We start from the raw sequence: 19,275 nt of genomic DNA, 5'->3' as shown, positions 1-19,275 counted from the left end.
GGACCATTCAAATTGTCCGTGTCATCTTGAGTTTGGTAGTTTAGGATTTCTAAAGAATTGATCCAGCTCTTCTCGACTGTCAAATTAAGAGCATAACATTTAAAGTATCATCCTGTTAATGAATGCAGAAGTGATAGCCCCGTTTCCTTCCTGATATTGGTGGTTTGGGGTGTGCGTGCATGTGTGTGTGTGAAGACTGCTAGGTTTAACAATTTTATTTTTTTTCTAAGCACTGGCTTTGTGTCATTAGGTTTCTCCACTGTTTTCCTATTATAAACTTCATTGATTTCTGCTTTTTTCATTTTCTTTCTCCTACTTGCTGTGGATTTACTTTGTTCTTTTCCACTTTCTTAAGGTAGAAAGTTCATTATGGATTCGAGACCTTTCATCTTATCCAATGTTAGCATTTATTACTATAAACTTCCATAACAGCACTTTAAGCTGCTTCACACAAATTGGTATACTTTTTCATTTAGTTCTTAGTATTTTTAAAATTTCCTTTGAGCCTTCTTTGATTCATGCTTAACTTACATGGGTCTTGTTTAATTTGTAAGGTCTGGTGACTTCCTGTTACTGATTCAGTTTGATTTCTTTTTGTTTTGTGAGGGTTTTTTTTGGGGGGGGGGTAATGTTTTTATTTATTTTTGAAAGAGAGACAAAACACAAGTCGGGGAGGGGCAGAGAGAGAGGGGAAACACAGAATCTGAAGCAAGATCTAGGCTCTGAGCTGTAAGCACAGAGCCCAGCATGGGGCTTGAACTCATAATCCGAGAGATCATGACCTGAGCCGAAGTCAGACTCCCAACCAACTCAGCCACACAGGTGCCCCCACCGTTTGATTTCTTTATGTATGGACAACATAGCATGATTTCAGTTCTGCAAAATTTCCTAAGCTTTCTTCATGGCCCAGTATATGTTTTACCTTACTGAATGCTCCACAAGCACTGGAGGAGAACACATATCCTGCTCTTTTAGGTAGTATTCCTAACCAACTGAGCCACTCAGGTACCCCAATCTGTTAGGTTGTATTCTACATTTTCGTTCAATCCTGTTCAGGGATGTGCTCTGCAGCTCTTCCACATCTGCTATTAATTCATATCTGTTGTCTACAAGTTCTACCAATTACTAAGAGTAAGGTGCTGAATTCCCCAAATATAATTGAAGGTTTGTTTATTTATCCGTTCAGTTCAGTCAGTTTTGATTTGTGTCCTAGGAGGTTCTGTTGTTTGGTGCGGTCACCTTTTGGATCACTGCCTTTTTCTCTAATAATTTTCTTTGCCGTCGAGACTACTTTATCTGATATTAATGGAGTCAATCTTGCTTTTGTTTTCATTAATATTTGCATAGTACATCTTTTTCATAAAATTTTATTGTTTATTTTTGAGAGAGAGAGAAACAGAGCATGAGCAGGGTAGGGGAAGAGAGAGAGGGAGACACAGAATCTGAAGCAGGCTCCAGGCTCTCAACTGTCACCACAGAGCCTGACGTGGGGATCAAACTCAAGAACCGTGAGATGTTGACCTGAGCCAACTCAGATGCTTAACCCAGCCACCCAGGCGCCCCCATCTATTTCTATTCCTTATCAACCTATGCTCTGTGTGAAATGAATTTTTTGTAGATAACATATTTCTGCATCATGTTTTCTGTTTCATGCAGTCTACCAATTTATACGCCTATTGGTATATTTAGTTCATTTACATTGATGGTGAAACTGCTAACGTCAAGGTTTAAGTCTGCCATTTTATTTTTCGGTTGTTTTCTCAGTTTCTCATTCATCTCTTCCTAACTTATTTTCTTACTGGTTACCTGAACATTTTTTTAAACATTCCATCTTCATTAATTTAGAGTATTTTGTTTTTTTCCGTTTACACTATTTCTGAGTGTACCACTTCATATAATCTTTTAGTGGTTGTTCTAGGTATTTGAGACCATTTCTAGGTAAAAGGCACATATATAATTTATCATAGTCTTCTCGGATCAAAACATCTTATCACTTCAAGAGAAATGTAACACTTTAATTCCATTTAAAGCCCTTTATTCTATCTTTTAAATGTAATTATATTAATTTCTCCACACATAGAGCATCAAATCATATTTCTAAATTTTGCCTGAAATCAAATATGATGGTAGAAACTCATGAGAAGGAAACTCCATTATATTTACCCTTATTTTTGCCACTTCCATTTTCTTTCTTTTCTGAAGTTCCACCTTTCTAGTGTTATTTCCTTTCGATTCGGAGAACGTCCTCTAGCCATTTTTAAAAGTTTTGTTTGCTAACAACACTTTCTCTTAGTTTTCCTTTTTATGGTATCTTCAGCTCTCCTTTCATGAATATATGTTCACAAGATACCAGTTTTGTCTGAAAGTTCTTTTCCTTCAGTACTCAGAAAAAAAGGCATTATTTCCCTCTAGCTTCCATGCTTTTGGCTGAAACATCCACTATCATTTCCAAAGAAAAGGAGATGTTTCTCTCCGGCTACTTTGAAACATTCTCTTGTTTTTAGAAATGTAATCATGACATGCCATTGGCGTGGATCCCTTTGCGTTTATCTTACTTACAGTTCATGCAGATTCTTCAATGAGTACTTTTAGCTCTACTGCCCAACTTGGGAAGTTTTCAACCATTATTCTTTAAAATCCTTCAAGTCCCACCCTCTCTTCCCTTTCTGTTACTCTTCTTCCCGACACAGAGAGAATCCACGCTCCTCTCGTTACCTCCATGCCTTCCAATCTGGACTGACCATAATCACCCTTAAGAAAAACGACAAGCGTCCTCTAGCGACATCTGTAGTGCTTATGCTCTTCCCAATATCTTCTCCAGGGGCGAGAAAGATCTTATCAACATAAACCACACATTGCTTGTTAACCAAAATATACTAAAAAGGATAACATTAAAAACTTTAATAACATTTATGATATTTACCTTGTGGACCACAACTGCCTGACGTCATTTCCTGTCCCACACTCATCAATCACTCACTCCCCTTTGGCCATCGTGACTTTTTTTTTTTTTCGCTATTTCCCAAAAAACACCAAACACATTCCTGTTCATTGGCTTAGTGGGTCCTATTCCCCTTGCTGAGAAGAGGCAGAAACCGCCCAACTCACAAAACATTTCACTCAAATCCTGCTCTAATGGTGGCTGATCTCCTACTTCAGGTCTCCCCTGACTACTCTTCTTAAAGCAGCACAATTTAACTCTGCTCTAAGTTCCATGGTCATTTTTTACCACTACACAGCGTTAATATGCAGAAGTATCTCTTTCTAGTGCTACTTTTTAAATGCATGAGAAATATAACTATATAAATTCAAGGTGCACATGTTAGTTTCAGATAATTATAAACTGTATTATGACTGCTACTGTACCAGTAATCAGCACCTTTATTATGTTACACAATTCCCATGTCTTATTAGTGACTGGAACCATTCGGTTCTGGTGTCTTGGCAAGTGTGGTTATCACAATACGATACTGTCTGCATTCTTGATATGGTATCCACCATCTATCTCTACGGCTGACTTATCTCTTCCGATCTTGTGCCATCGCTCCTTTCCCACTCCCCATCCCCTGGGAACCACCACAGTACCCTCTGTTATCATGAGTTTGCCTTTTCCGGATTCCAGATATAAGTGACACCATACGGTAACTGTCTTTATCCTAAAGTGGCAAGATGTCATTTCTCATGACCGAATACTACTACTCTTTCTTTCTTTAGCCATTCATGAACTGACGAGCCCGCAGATTGTGTCCAGATCTGGCTATTTTGAATAAGGTCGTGATAGACATGAATGTGTATATTCTCTTCGATATCCTCTTTTCATTTTCTTTGCATATGTTCCCAAGTACAACTGCGGGATCCTAGGACAGTTCTATATTTAACTGCTTGAGGAATCTCCACACCCTTTTCCACAGTAGGTGAACCAACTTACATCACCACCACCGACAGTGCACAAGAGTTCCCTTTTCTCCTCATCCTCGCCAACACTTGTTCTCTCTCGTCTTCTTGGTGCTAGCCATTCTAAATGGTGTGATGTGGCTCGGGGGTGCATGTCCCTCACGTTAGTGACGTTGACCACCTCTGCATGTATCTCTTGGCCACTAGTGCTACTTGTATAAAGTCACTGGCACATTATTCTTTCACTGCTGTGGCATTTATTAATTGTTTTTAATCAAAAAAACTTTTTTCATGTTTATTCATTTTTGAGAGACAGAGACAGAGCACGAGTGGGGCGGGGGGGGGGGGGGGGCGGGCGGGCAAGAAATAGGAAGACACAGAATCTGAAGCAAGCTCCAGGCTCTGAGCTGTCAGCACAGAGCCCGATGCAGGCCTCGACGCATGGACTGCAAGATCATGACCTGAGCTGAAGTTAGACGCTCAACTGACTGAGCCACCCAAGCGCCTCTCACTACGATGGTATTTAGACAACAGCAAGCACTCAAAAATTATTTGAGTCGGAAAATCAGTGTATGAAACAATGCCTGGGAACAGCAGGAATGCAGTGCAACAACGCCGGTAAGGTCGGAGGCTGACACTGCTTTGAGAAACACACACTCATGCAGGAAAACGATGGCAAAGGGGAGGAGGCAAAGACTGGTCTGTTGACAAATGTAAGAATGGTGAATATTCAAAACGTGAATCAAACAGGAGAAGATTTTTCGTGAGAGCAGAATCTGGAGGTTTGGTCCAATAACCAGTATTCTCAGTCACTCACTGGATTATGACTTCTAAACAGGTACCTTAAAAACACATTCCAAAGTTGTCCAGCCCTGGGTTAATCATGGGAAGATAATAAATGTCCTGACGTTCATCGGTGCTGTATGTATCCACTCACCTGGGAGGCTCTGGCTTGGGAATTCTTCCTCCCATATCCATGGCTCCTCTCCTTGCTCCAGCCTGAAGATCACCTCTGGTTTGGTAGCACAGGACCCTGTCAACGTGAAATCATTCAGGATTCAGACCAGGTGGCCTAGACTTCAGGGCCTCTGGAAGAGGAGGAAGCCGCTGCAGCTGCTCGGTGAAGAAGCCACGGAACACTTCACTGGAGAGGTAAACACAACTACCTTCCTGGCGCCCAAAAGTGGTCAATCGGCAATGACTCCTGAATTCCAATCTTAAATATCATTCAACGCGGCGCAGAGCCTATACGCCTCATAATTAACACAACCAAAACATGCTACTTGGAATTATATAAAAACAGTCCTTACCCACTGAGACAAGGTGGCTGTAGTTCTCCAGCATCACGTCCCTGTACAGGGACCTCTGACTTGAGTCCAAGCACTGCCACTCCTCCTGGGTGAAGCCCACGGTCACATCCTTAAATGATACCGATCCCTGGAATCTCTGTTCAATCTGAAATGTTCAGAATTGGGTGACATGGAAAAAGCTGTATGCGAACCAATCCTTCTCATGATTACCAAAACAGTCTGCAGAAGGCGTGTTTGGCTTTAGGCTTTGAGGGAAGACGAGAAATCTAACAAACACTATGCCATTGCTTCAGGGTATTATTAATGTAAAAATCACCAAATCCCACAACGTATCCGGAACTGTTCCAATTCTTAGAAATGCTAAGATTAATAAAACTGTTCTTGTATTCCAGGAGCACGTAATCTGATAAGAAAACATGCAGTAACAGGTTACAATCGCTAAGGTGAGGTATGCACAAGACAGACTAAAACAAACGAGCAGCAAAATTAGCTCTTTATGGGGCCTCACTGAAGAACGGCTGGTGGAGAAGAGGAAACCCGTACTCTCATGAACACAGGGTCGTGGTCCCCGGTGCAAGCAAAGGCGGGGCTCCATTAACACGTTCGGGAAATGAGAAGGGGGCAAATGGTGGAGGAAAAGTTGAGAATCCAGCCTGGATCTGTGATGACAAGAAGTGCCAGAAAGGAATTCATGGAATGGATCACAGAGTAAATTAGACCGAGTCTTCGATGTGTGATCACTTTCCACCTTAAAGAATATTTTGGAGTACTGGGGCGCCCGGGTGGCTCAGTGGGTTGAGCGTCCGACTTCGACTCAGGTCATGATCTCGCAGTTCCTGAGTTCGAGCCCCGCGCTGGGCTCTGCTGACAGCTCGGAGCCTGGAGCCAGCTTTGGATTCTGTGTCTCCCTCTCTCCCTGCCCCTTCCCTGCTCATGATCTGTCTCTCTCTGTCTCTCAAAAATGAATAAACATTTAAAAAAGTTAAAAAAAAGAACACTTTTGAGTACTATCGAAGTTGATATTTATGAATTACATAAATATACTATCAATACATTTTGTTACAAATTTTTATTCTCCAGTTTAAAAGGTAAAAGCCACGGGGTGCCTGGGTGGCTAAGTTCGGCTCAGGTCATCATCTCCCTGGTCACGGGTTTGAACCCTGCATCGTGTTCTGTAAGGACAGCATGAAGCCTGCTTGGGATTCTGTATCTCCCTCTCCCTGTTCCTCTCCAACTCATGTTCTTTGTCTCTCTCTCTCTCAAAAATAAACATAAAAAAGTTAAAAAATATATATAAATAACATGTTTCTACCTGTTGATGCAGCTACATATCGTGAGTATAAAGGCTGAGGTTCCTTAAGTATGTGAAGTGGGAGAACACACTGAGACATGACACGTCTATGAAGAAGTGAGGGGGAGCAAGATGATAAAATCAGCAGCACACAAAGATCTTCCCGAGTCATTTTCAAAACCAGGAGGCACCTCGGGAACCACTGAGAACACTTCCAGTATCATTTGTAATGTGAGTTCCGGTTCTCACATTTCAAGTAGCAAACTGGCAGAAGAGGTATCTTCTGGTGGACCTGACTCAAGAGATCTCAAATTTGTCCACTTCTCAAACTGCACTTTCTGCAAATGTCTATTCTGTAGAGATCCCGAAAGTAAATCCTTATACGCTTCTGTAATTTCAGTACCTACAGCATAAAGGTGGTGTAGGATTGCACTAGCTAATCCAGAAAACTTACTTAACGTAGTATTATCCGGGCACATAATTAGAATTCACCAATCAAGAGATATATTCGATTCCAAATCATTCCTGACATACCAGCTCTGTCCTTTAATGAAACTGCTTCAAGAAATTTTTTTAGGTTTCTTTCTTTATTTTGAGAGAGAGAAAGAGCACGAGCAGGGGAGGGGCAGAGAGAAAGGGACAGAGAGGATCCCACGCAGGCTCCATGCTGTGAGTGTGGAGCCCCAAGCACGGCTCCATCCCAGGAACCGTGAGATCATGACCTGGACTGAAATCACGAGAAGGATGCTAAAGCCACTGAGCCACCCAGGTGCCCCATGAAACTGTCTGAAAAACAGTATTACAAATATTCTTCATTAAGGGAAACAAAATACTTCAGAGGGCTTCCACAAAATACGGGATAGCAGAAGATGACTGAAGTAAATGTAAAGGTCGAATTGCAGTAATAATAAAGGTCCTTTCATATGTTAATAGAAAATTACAAACTATAACCACAATTTAAACTTAAATGATAATTAATATTAGAATAAAACTTAAATACTGAACCACTCTAGTAGGAGTAAACTTTAAGTCCTGGCCCCCCAGCCTGCCCATAAGGGTACATTAGAAATCCTGCCCCTGACATGAACCTAGGCCACGTGACTTGCTTTATCCAATGAAAAGTGGTACAAGGGAAATGTGTCACTTCAGGGAGAAGTTTCAGAGACATCATCCTTCATCCTTGACCCCACAATGCACAGCACAGGGAACAGAGCCACGCCTTAGCCCCTAAGATCACAGACACAAACAAAAAATAAATTTAGGAATCCTTTGTTATGACACAAGCTGACTGATGCAGTGTTGAAAAAACAAAACAAAATAATCCAATAAAATACAAACGAACAACCTCTAGAGACCACTTGTGTATACAACAGGCTTGAGCAGTCAAAGCTTGAGGAAAGCAAAAGGATCCACAGCGACCACGACCACAACCACCAAGCTGACGTGAACAGGCTCATTAAGCCACAGGCCCTCACTGACCAATGGGCTGCCCACGGCAGGCACAGGCCTAAGATTACCAAAAAAGGGGGAAAAGTTACAGCTACTCTAGAACTACAGCCCCTCACCACCGCCTAGTAGCAGACGGTCTCCCCTTTGCCATCCTGCCCGCTGCTCCCTTGCAGGGTATCCGGTAAACTTCTATTTCCTCTGTTCTGTCTTGAGTGAATTCTTCACTGGCACCCCCTACCGGCTCCCACTCAATCGGGGTGCCCCACACAACCAACAAAAAGCATAGGGAATAAATACATTGTCAGATGGAGGGACTAAAGCCTCACAAGAACAAATACAAATGGGGTACGTCACCCAATACAAAAAACAATTATGTTATTTTAGCCTTGAAAATCTTGTCTTTTCATTTTTAACCAGAAATGAAAAATCATGAGGAAAACAAAACAGGATCCCCACCGTAGGACTTACAGTAGCGTCAAAATCACGTGAGTTTCTTTTAATGCCCTACACAGTTCTAAGAGTTTCTCCTTATAAAGAGCGATGTCTCATTCTTAGAATCCTCACCAGCTGGCACACATTAGGACACATACTAACTATTCATAAATGGTTAATGAACGAAGTGAATGAAGGCCTAATTAAGATACATTACAGGGAATACCAACTGCGGCCAAAGAGAGACTTATTTCAGTGATAAAAACAGTTGCAGTCAAATGGAGCAGAAGAGAAACCCCCCAACAAACCCACGCTTATATGGTTGACTCATTTTTCACAGGGCGCCAAAAACACACAATGGGGAAAGGATAGTCTCTTCGGTAAATGGTGGTGGGAAAACGAGATACCAACATGCAAAAGAATGAAACTATACTCCTATCTTACACCACTCATACAAATTAACTTGAAATGAATCAGACTTAAACATAAGAACTGATACCATACAATTCCTAGAAGAAAACATAGGGGAGAAGCTCCACATTGTTCTCTAGGATCATGTTTTTTTGGATAAGATGCCAAAAGGAACGCAACAAAAGCTCAAACAAGACTTCATCCAACTTAAGAGCCCTGCCCAGCAAACAGTCCATAAACTGAAAAGTAACCTACAGATTGGGAAAAGATATTCACAAATCATGTATCTGATAAGACGTTAATATCCAAAATGTACAAACAACTCATACAACTCAAAAAGCAAACCAGCAAATAATCCAATTAAAATGAGCAAAGGACCTGAACCGACATTTTTCCAAAGACCTACAAACGCCAATATGTATATGCAAAGGTGCCCAATATCATGAATCATCAAGGAAATGCAAACCAAAACCACAATGAAATATCACTTTCACACCTCTCAGCATGGCTACCATCAAAAAGACAAGAGATAATAAATGGCAAGAATGTGGCGTAAAAAGGAAACCCTTCACTGTTGGTGGGAATGTAAATTGGCGCAGCTACCTTGGAGAACACTATGGCGGTCCCTCAAAAAATTGAAAATGGAACTACCAGATGATCCAGAAATCCCACTTTTAGGCACAAATCCAAAAGAAATGGAATCAAAATTGCAAAACACACCTTAATCCCTTGTTCACTGCAGCATTGGTTACAATAGCTGAGGCATGACAGTGTTAAGTGTCCATCAACAGAGGAATGGATGGGATAAAGAAAATGTGGTGTGTAAACACACACAATGGAATACTATTCAACCATAAAAACAAAGGAAAAAGGAAATCCTACCATTTGTGACAATATGGACAGACCTTGAGGGCATTATGGTAAGTCAAGAGAGAAAACAAACACCATATGGTGTTACTTACATGTAGAATCTCCTGAAAGAAAAGGCCAACATCATACAAACAGAGTATAAAATGAGCCCCTGATTGGGTGTGGAAGAAAGGAAGGACGGAAGGAAGGAGAAACAAACTCCATGCACAGATGGTGCCACATATGGATGTATATCTAAGAAAGAAGTAGCAATAAAACAAAATCTTGTAGAGAAACCAAGAGGAAACACTCAAGAATTCATGTTATGAATTCAACATACTTTGATGCTAAATACTAAAACCTACGAAGAACATATCTCCCCCTGGCCAAAAACTTAGTGGTCAATCTCTCTCATAGACATAGAAACAAAAACCCGAAACAAAATATTAGCATGACCCAGTTAGATTTATTTCAGAAATATCCAGGTAGTTTTACATTTAAAAATTAATGTAATTCACCAACTAAGAAAATGAAGGAGACAAATAATATGATTTCAATAGATGTCCAAAACCATTTAATAAAGTTTAAAAGGCACTCATGAAGAAAATAAAAACTTTACATAACTAGGAATAGAAGTGGACATCCTTGATGTGGTAAGAAATGCAAAAAAAAAATGCAGCAAAAATCACATATTGAGAGGAAAACTTCACCTTTGAGAACAGAATAAAGACAAGGAAACCTACTCTTTGCATCTATTGAGTATCATATATTGGAGGACCTAAGAGGGCAATAAAGAAAAAAAGGTTTTATGAATTGGAAAAAGTAAACAGCAGTGTCACTAATACCAGATTACACATGTGTATATATAAAAAATGCAAATAAGGTTGAGATAAATTATTAGGTATAGTAAATTAGTGTAGAAAAATTGTTGAGTTAAGGTCAATATATAAAAAATAACATGTCAGCAACAAGCAATTAAAAAGTACAATTGAAAATATATGTATAATACACACACAAAAAAAACTCAGAATGGATGAAAGACCTAAATGTAAGACAGGAAACCATCAAAATCCTAGAGAAGGAAGCAGGCAAAAACCTCTTTGACCTCAGCCGCAGCAACTTCTTACTCAACACGTCACTGGAGCCAAGGGAAACAAAAGCAAAACTGAACTATTGGGACCTCATCAAAATAAAAAGCTTCTGCACAGCGAAGGAAACAATCAGCAAAACTAAAAGGCAACCAATGGAATGGGAGAAGATATTTGCAAATGACATATCAGATAAAGGGTTAGTATCCAACATCTATAAAGAACTTATCAAACTCAACACCCAACAAATAATCCAGTGAAGAAATGGGCAAAAGACATGAGTAGACACTTTTCCAAATAAGATATCCAGATGGCTAACAGACACATGAGAAAATGCTCAACATCACTCATCATCAAGGAAATAGAAATCAAAACCACAATGAGATACCACCTCACACCTGTCAGAATGGCTAACATTAACAACTCAGGCAACAATAGATGTTGGCGAGGATGCGGAGAAAGAGGATCTCTTTTGCAATGCTGGTGGGAATGCAAACTGGTGCAGCCACTCTGGAAAACAGTATGGAAGTTTCCTCAAAAAATTTAAAATAGAACCACCCTAAGACCCAGCAATTGCACTGCTTGGTATTTACCCAAGGGATACAGATATGCTGTTTCAAAGGGGCACATCCACCCCAATGTTTATAGCAGCACTACTGACAATAGCCAAAGTATGTAAAGGGTCCACATGTCCATGGATGAATGAATGGATAAAGAAGATGCAAAATGAATGTATGTGTATGTGTGTGTGTGTGTGTGTGTGTGTATCTGTATATGTATGTGTATGTGTGTGTGTATATACACACACACACACACACACACACTGGAGTATTACTCAGCAATCAAAAAGAATAAAATCCTGCCATTTGCAACTACATGGATGGAACTGGAGGGTATCATGCTAAGCGAAATCTGTCAGTCAGAGAAAGACAAGTATCATATGACTTCACTCATATGAGGAATTTAAGATACTAAACAGATGAACACAAAGGAAGGGAAGCAAAAATAACATAAAAACAGGGAGGGGGACAAAAAAGAGACTCTTAAATATAGAGAACATACAGAGGGTTGCTGGAGGATTGTGGGAGGGGGGATGGGCTAAATGGGTAAGGGGCATTAAGGAATCTACTCCTGAAATCATTGTTGCACTATATGCTAACTAGGATGTAAATTAAACAATAAATTAATTAAAAAATAATTTAAAAAATAAAAATTAAAAAAATATATACAGGTATATTAGGGGATCCTGAATGGCTCACTTGGTTGAGCATCCAACTCATGATTTAGGCTCAGGTCATGATCCCAGGGTCATGGAATCCAGGACTGTCAGGCTCTGCCCTGAGTGTGGACTCTGCTTAAAATTCCCTCTCTCCCTCTCCCTTTGCCCCTCTCCCCTCTCTTTCTCACCCTCTCTTTCTCTCTCTCTCAAAAATAAAAAAAAAAAAAAGCATATATATTAATAAAAATGCTAAACACATAGAAATAACTCTAACAATATGTGTGCAAGAATTCCACACACAAAGAATCTTTTAAAATTACTAAAGACTTACATAAATGTAGAAAATACATCATGTTCACAAGCAGAATATTCAATATCAGAAAATAAGCAATTTTTCCCACATTGACTTATAGATTCAATTCAACTGCAAATAAAGTTCCAGCAGGTTATTTTGTGAATGCTAACAGTATTTGTACAGGAACACAAAGGGCCAACTGAAGCCAGGATCCTGCTGAAGACGAAAAAAGTGTGGAAGGATGTACACCACTCACTTGAAATATTTTTTATCAAATGTGGTACTGGCCTAAGAAGGGCCAAACTAAGCAGTGGAAATGAATAGAGCGCGAAAGGACCCAGACATAGATGTATGCACTATGACATACATCACACTGCAAAACAGTGGGGAAACTCAAGTTTTCAAAAAGAGTTCTCAGACAAATTGTATGGGAAGAAAGTGACCTGATGTCTGTCTCCTACAGGACGCCAGGGTCATCATGCAGGCTGACAGCACCATGAAGATACGGACTTCAGAGCGCATTTCTAATCACCCATGGGAAACTGTTTCAACAGTCGCAGTGCAGAAATACCTGAACCCTATGACCTCAAGCTTGGTTGGAGTTGATGTACTGGACAGAACATACAGATCCCTTTGGAAAGTTTCACAGCCAAAGACTTCTCGGAACAGAGCGAGGACTGCCTTCCACTGTGATCTCTTATTGGTGCGGCAGAACTAAAACGTATGTGCAAAAACAGTCTGTAGTTGTTCCCATAGACAAAACAAGGAACTTAGGTCTGCTAGTATTTCATTTACAAATATGGTTTCAGTGGATGACAGACTTCTATGCAAACCACATTCTCAGGACCCAGAAAAAACTCTTTTGACTCAAGAAGCCATAATCATTGTGAAAGGAGTCTGTCTCAGCAGTTACCTTGAAGGACTGACAGTAAGTACAACATCTGCAAATGCAAAGAGTGGCCGAGAAGCAATGCAATGGCTTACACATACATTAAATGTGGAGACGGAACAACTGGTAGCTTCAGGGAGAGGGACATCGGGGCACCGACAGTGACAGCAGCATTTGCAGAGAACTGAGGATGGAACCTGCTCCCCCAGGTCTCTGTAAGCTGGCAATCTACTTGTTATTTTAAAAATAAAACTTATTTTAAGTAGAATTTGTTTTATAAGCTGAAGAAAAGCTATGTAATTTCTGATCAAAAGAAAGAGGTGCAGGATTTCTAAATAAAAGAGATTTCCAAAAGTAGTGTTGTTTGAAATTACCATCTAATTGTGAAGACTCCAGGATTTGGGGCAAATTTAACAATTTTTGACAAGTACCTGGAAAATCACACTGGCATGTTAAATCTCCACTGAGGTAGAATTTTAAGCTTTTAATGCATTAGAAATCTGCCTGGTGGGGCACCTGGGTGGCTCACTCGCTTGAGTGTCCAACTTCAGCTAAGGTCGTATTTCACGGTTTGTGGGTTTGAGTCCTGAGTCGGGCTCTGTGCTGATAACTCGGAGCCTGGAACCTGCTTCAGAGTCTATGTCTCCCTCTCTGCCCCTCCCCGACTTACGCTGTTTATGTCTCTCTCAAAATAAATAAATAAATTTTTTATATATATTAAATATAATTTATTGTCAAATTGGTTTCCGTACAACACTCAGTGCTCATCCCAACACGTGCCCTCCTCAATGCCCTTTAAACTTTAAAAAATAAATAAATAAAATAAAATACACAGGAATTCTTACAAAACTCAGCAGAATAAGACAACCTAAAAAGCCATAAATTTATGAAAGTTGCACAAACTAAATAATCAGACCCGTGGAAATTAAACAATGAAGTTCTTCACCCTTTAATGTAAAAATAATTTTTACATCTGGAGAGAAAGGAGGAAAAGTAGTTTTCTAATAAATAACAATTTACCTAGAAAAATTAGAAATCTTCATATCCTATAACTCAAAAATATTAATCACTGGACACTGGAGCAATGATTCTTAAACTTAACACCATCACACGGACATCCCGTAAGAACACAGATTGCTGGGCCTGGCCCCCAAAAGTTCTCTTCCAGTAGGTTTGGGATGGTGGATCACAATCTGCATGTCAAACAAGTTTCGAGGGGACGCTGCCATTTCTGGCCAAAGATCCTCACTCTGAGAAGCAATGTTCATGAGTCTGGAGATACATTTGCATTTATCAGAGAATGTCAAGGATATTCACAGCAGCATTTATATCAATGAAAAATGGAATTACCTGAATGTCGACCAATGAAATATAGTATTTAGGATACACTGTGTCCAGACAGCAGGAAAATCCAACATTAAAAGAAACAAACTACAGGGGTGCCTAGGTGGTGAAGCATCGGACTCTTGATTTCAGCTCAGGTCATGATCTTATGATTGTGAGAGTCAGCTCTGGGTCAAGATCCACCCTAAGTGTGGAGCCTGATTAAGATATTCTCTCTCAAGATATTCTCATTCTCGGGGCGCCTGGGTGGCTCAGTTGGTTGAGTGTCCCACTTCGGCTCAGGTCATGATCTCACGGTTCGTGAGTTCCAGCCCCACACCGGGCTCTGCGCTGACAGCTCGGAGGCTGGAGCCTGCTTCGGATTCTGTGTCTCCCTCTCTCTCTGCCCCTTTCCTGCTCATGCTCTGTCTCTCTCTGTGTCTCAAAAATGAATAAGCGTTAAAAAAATTAAAAAAAAAAGATATTCTCATTCTCTCTCTCTCTCTCCCTCTTTCTCTCTCTCCTTCTGCCCCTCTCCCCCACTCACAAACTCTAATAAAATTTTTAAAAAACTATTTATTTAAAAAAGTAAATAAATACACTTCCTATGGATAGATCTCAAATTACTAGTGTACTGAGGGGAGAAAATGCCTGTCATATAAACATTAAAATAATTTACATATTTTCAGAAGTGCTCAAAATAATAAGCAGTATTATTTTTCCAGGATACATGTAGAGATAAACGTTAAGACTGGTAGACAAAGGATACAAACTTGGAACTGAACGATGGGGTACAATGAGGAAGGCTACAGGAAAGAGCCATCAGAAGAGACAAAGAAGACTCCCCAGGAGAGACTGTCAGAAGAGTAATGGAGCAGTTCTTGAAGGAAGGCAATTACAATTAAATCATTGGCAATTTTACCTGGACAAACCCCAAAAAAGTGGAAGGGAAAAACCAAGACAGAAATCCATAGGATGAATTTGAGAAGCTCAGACACATTTACCAGAGAATTTAACTTTGAACCATCTGCTATAAAACTCGCAGACACAACCTGGCTAAAGTAGTTATGGAGAGTTTTTGTTAACAGGCATGTAGACCATTCATTCCTCTGAACATATCGGGTTTGACACCAGGATCGACCATGACCATCATTAAATTAACTACTTGAACTATCTCTCAGACCCTTTTACTCTCAGTGAGGAACAGTTTTAGGCACTCGTTTCGAGGCTGTCACAGGAAGGATATTCACTATGCGTCCCTATGTTAAAACCAAAAAAGGTATCATCCAAGAAGTCTTTGTGTCTTGAAAAAATTCTGTCTGTAGGCAAAAGACTGTGTCTTCCTTTCTCCATGGTTATCAGAAACAACAGAGATGTTATCTGTAGGTCAGTTTAGAAACTCTAAAATATAGAATGATCAGCATGCATCTACAAACCACCTTAGTCTTGCTATTGATCTGTGACTCTGTATTTTCTGTAAAGGTAGATTTCTATCTATTGCTAATTTCCCATTGCAATGGGATTCACCAAGTCCGTCGCAAAATAAAGTGGGGAATGAACAACTTACCTGGGATTTGTTCATTTTCTGCTGCCTTGGAAAAGTGTAGACAACTCTGGTGCTGTGCTGAGTTACAGGAGGAATGAGGTCCTAAAAGAGCTGGCCTGCCTGGTGGCTCCTGAACGCTCCTGCCCTATAAAACTATACAACCCAATAGATAGGAAGCGTGTCAGTACCCTTCACCTTCAGAAAGGACAGCAGATGCTCAAAGAACACCTAAATGTAAATATTTGCTTCCTGGGGATTTTTTCACAGTTTAAACCTCTCGTGATGCTCACAAAAAAAAAAAAAAAAAAAAAAAAAATTTAAATAAAAAAGCTAGTTTAAATAAAACAATATACTCAGTGAAGCAACATTAACTCTTCACCAAACTACTGTAAAAAGAAAAAAAACAAAAACAAAAAACAAAAAACTTCCCGACCTGGGGCAGCTGGGGGGCTCAGTCAGTTCAGCCTCGATTCTTGGTTCAGGTCACGATCTCAGGGTTCGTGGGACCAAGGCCTGCACCAGGCTCTGTGCTGACAGTGTGGAACCTGCTTGGGATTCTCTCTCCCTCTCTGCCCTTTCCTGACTCGCTCTATTTCTCTCTCTGTCGTGATAATAAACTTACAAAAAAATACTCCTGACTAATCTGTTTATCAATTTTCCTACTGTTACTAAACCTTTGGTTAGCGATTCCACAGAAAATGGTAAAAAGCAGTGCTTTAAGGACAGGTCTATGTTTTCTTCGTCCTGGTTGGGTTTTCTCAAAAGGATCTTTTTACAGGGGCACCTGCGTGGCTCAGTAGGTTAGGCGCCTGACTTCGCTCAGGTCATGACCTCACACTTCCTGAGTTCAAGCCTCCCATCGGGCTCTGTGCTGACAGCTCAGAACCTGGATGAAGCCTGCTTCAGATTCTGTGTCTCCCTCTCTTTCTGCCCCTCCCCCACTCACAGTCATTCTCTCTCTCTCTCAAAAATAAAAATTTTAAAAACAAGGATCTTTTTATAAAGCAATTTGCCTTTCCTCGTGTGGAAAAGCAGGCAGTCTCTCTGGAGTCGGGAGACACAACTTCCAGGCTTCGCCACTAACAAACTGTGATTCTGAACAAGTCAGTAACCTTCGAGAAGAAAAACAAACGAACAAACAAACAAACAAACAATGTTTCTATTCAATGAGACAAAAAGTAAGGGATTCTTGGAGATCCTTCCCTAATGCCGGACTGAGTAACACCACACCTCAAGAAGCAGTCGCGCACCCGACTGGAGAGCCGCTCGGGGGACTCCAGGAAGGAGACAAGGAGAACCAAGAGGCGGGGCGGTAACCGAGTCAGCCCAGGCAGGGGCGCCCGTCTTCCCGGACCACCCCGCCTCCGCCCGACGCGCTCGCGCCCCGCTCCCGGCCGCGGCGCCGTCCCTCTCCCACCGCCTCCGGGCACACGCCCTCCTCCCGCGGCCTCCAGAACCGGGCCCCGCGAACGGCCCCGGCCGCTCCGGCAGGGACTGAGCACCGGGGCGGCCCGACCTCTAGTGCTGATGGACACGTCCCCATCCCGCCGTCCCCGCTCCACGGACCTCCTCCACGCGATCGGGCACCGACGGCCTACAGCCGCCCGCGACTTCCCAGTCAGCGCAGCGCCCCCCTCGGCCCTCGTCCAACCGTCCCGCGCTCACCTATCGCTCCCTCGTCATGAGGCACTGACCCCAGAAAAGCGCAGAGATTCGGCGGCCGGGGAACCGCCTCCCACGCGAGAAGTGAGGAGAACGGGAGGGGAGGAAAAGCCTGGCGGAAGTGCCCAGAGGCAGAAGGCTGTACTAAGCATGCGCAGAACTAGGCATGCGCAGAACCGGACAGTGTGAGCAGTCCGCGCCGAAAGGCAGAAAACTACCTTTCCCTGCAGATTCACCGACCAGTGGCTGGAGGGTGGCTGAGAGTGCAGTCTTTACCTAGCACGTGGGAAGTTTGGGGAGCTTGACCTAGTTACCCAAGCAGTCAGAGCCCGTCAGGGACTCCCCAAAAGTTGCGGATTGCAGCTGAATTCTATGTGACGCCAGTGTGCCATTTAGACTAGAGCTGTCAAGGAAAGGAACCTGTTTGTCGAGTTCACTTTTTGAAATACTATGAAATAGACTCCATCAACACAATAAAAGAATATATGAAAAAAATTAGGATCTGTCACCATCAGCAACTCTCTCAGGAAATAAAAAGCCAGGGGTCAAGGGCGGTATCAAGAAAGCTTGTTCATCAAAATCACGACAACAATGAATGATAACTGAGGATACATCAGAAAATCGACAGTCCAAAACAAAATTTCTTTATTCGTCTACATATTCTTTCTTCTGTGACGTTAAAATTACTTGAAGAAATGGGAGATTGACCGTTATTTATTTATTTATTTATTTTTTTAACGTTTTATTGTTGAGAGAGAGCGCGTGCAGGAGCGAGGGAGGGGCAGAGAGCGAGCTGGACACAGAATCCGAAGCAGGCTCCAGGCTCTGAGGTGTCAGCACAGAGCCTGAAGCGGGGCTCGAACTCACAAGTGGTGAGATCATGACCTGAGCCGAAGTTGGTCGCCCAAACAACTGAGCCACCCAGGCACCCCAAGAGATCGACCCTTTCAATGAAAGGCTCAATATTCTTTGACAACATTCCACTAAGAATCTGAACAAATTTTTGTACATACTTTTTTCTCTTTGATTTTTGTGTACTTTAATATGTACTTTACAAAAGCATATTCGCTCGGGGGCTTCTGGGTGGCTCAGTCGGTTGAGGGTCCAACTTTGGCTCAAGTCATGATCTCACGGTTTGTGGGTTCAAGCCCCATGTCAGGCTTTGGGCTCACAGCTCAGAGCCTGGAGCCTGCTTCGGATTCTGTCTCGCTCTCTCTGCCCCTCCCCCACTCGTGTGCATGCGCTATCAAAATAAACATTAATTTTTTTAAAAAAAATGAAAACAGGACACTGAAGAGATACATGCACTCCCAGGTTTACTGCATTGTTATTCACGATACCCGAGATATGGAAACAATGTAAGTGTCCATCAACAGATGCATGGGTAAAGAAGGTGTGTGGTAAATACATAAAACACACTACTCCTCAGCCATGAGAAAGAAAATCTTGTCCACTTGCAACTCTATGAAGAGACCTTGAAGTCATTATGGGAGTGAAGTCAGAAAGGGAAAGACAAATACTGTAGGATAACAGTTATATGGAATCTAAAAAAGCTTATCTCACAAAAACAGATTGTGGAATGTTGGTTACTGAGGGCTGGGCGTTCAGAGAACAGGA

At 41.6% G+C, this 19,275-nt stretch overlaps 1 protein-coding gene and 1 pseudogene across 1 annotated transcript in view; one reads left to right on the top strand and one right to left on the bottom strand.

Annotated features, from left to right (window-relative positions):
• Positions 1 to 19,275, bottom strand: part of LOC122201675 (zinc finger protein 33B-like) — a 75,018-nt gene that overhangs the window by 18,842 nt on the left and 36,901 nt on the right.
• LOC122202038 lies at positions 12,735 to 13,292 on the top strand (annotated as a pseudogene).

The sequence above is a fragment of the Panthera leo genome, chromosome D2, assembly GCF_018350215.1.
Source record: "Panthera leo isolate Ple1 chromosome D2, P.leo_Ple1_pat1.1, whole genome shotgun sequence".
Classification (NCBI taxonomy): Eukaryota; Metazoa; Chordata; class Mammalia; order Carnivora; family Felidae; genus Panthera; species Panthera leo.
This window is presented reverse-complemented; position numbering and strand designations above follow the sequence as displayed.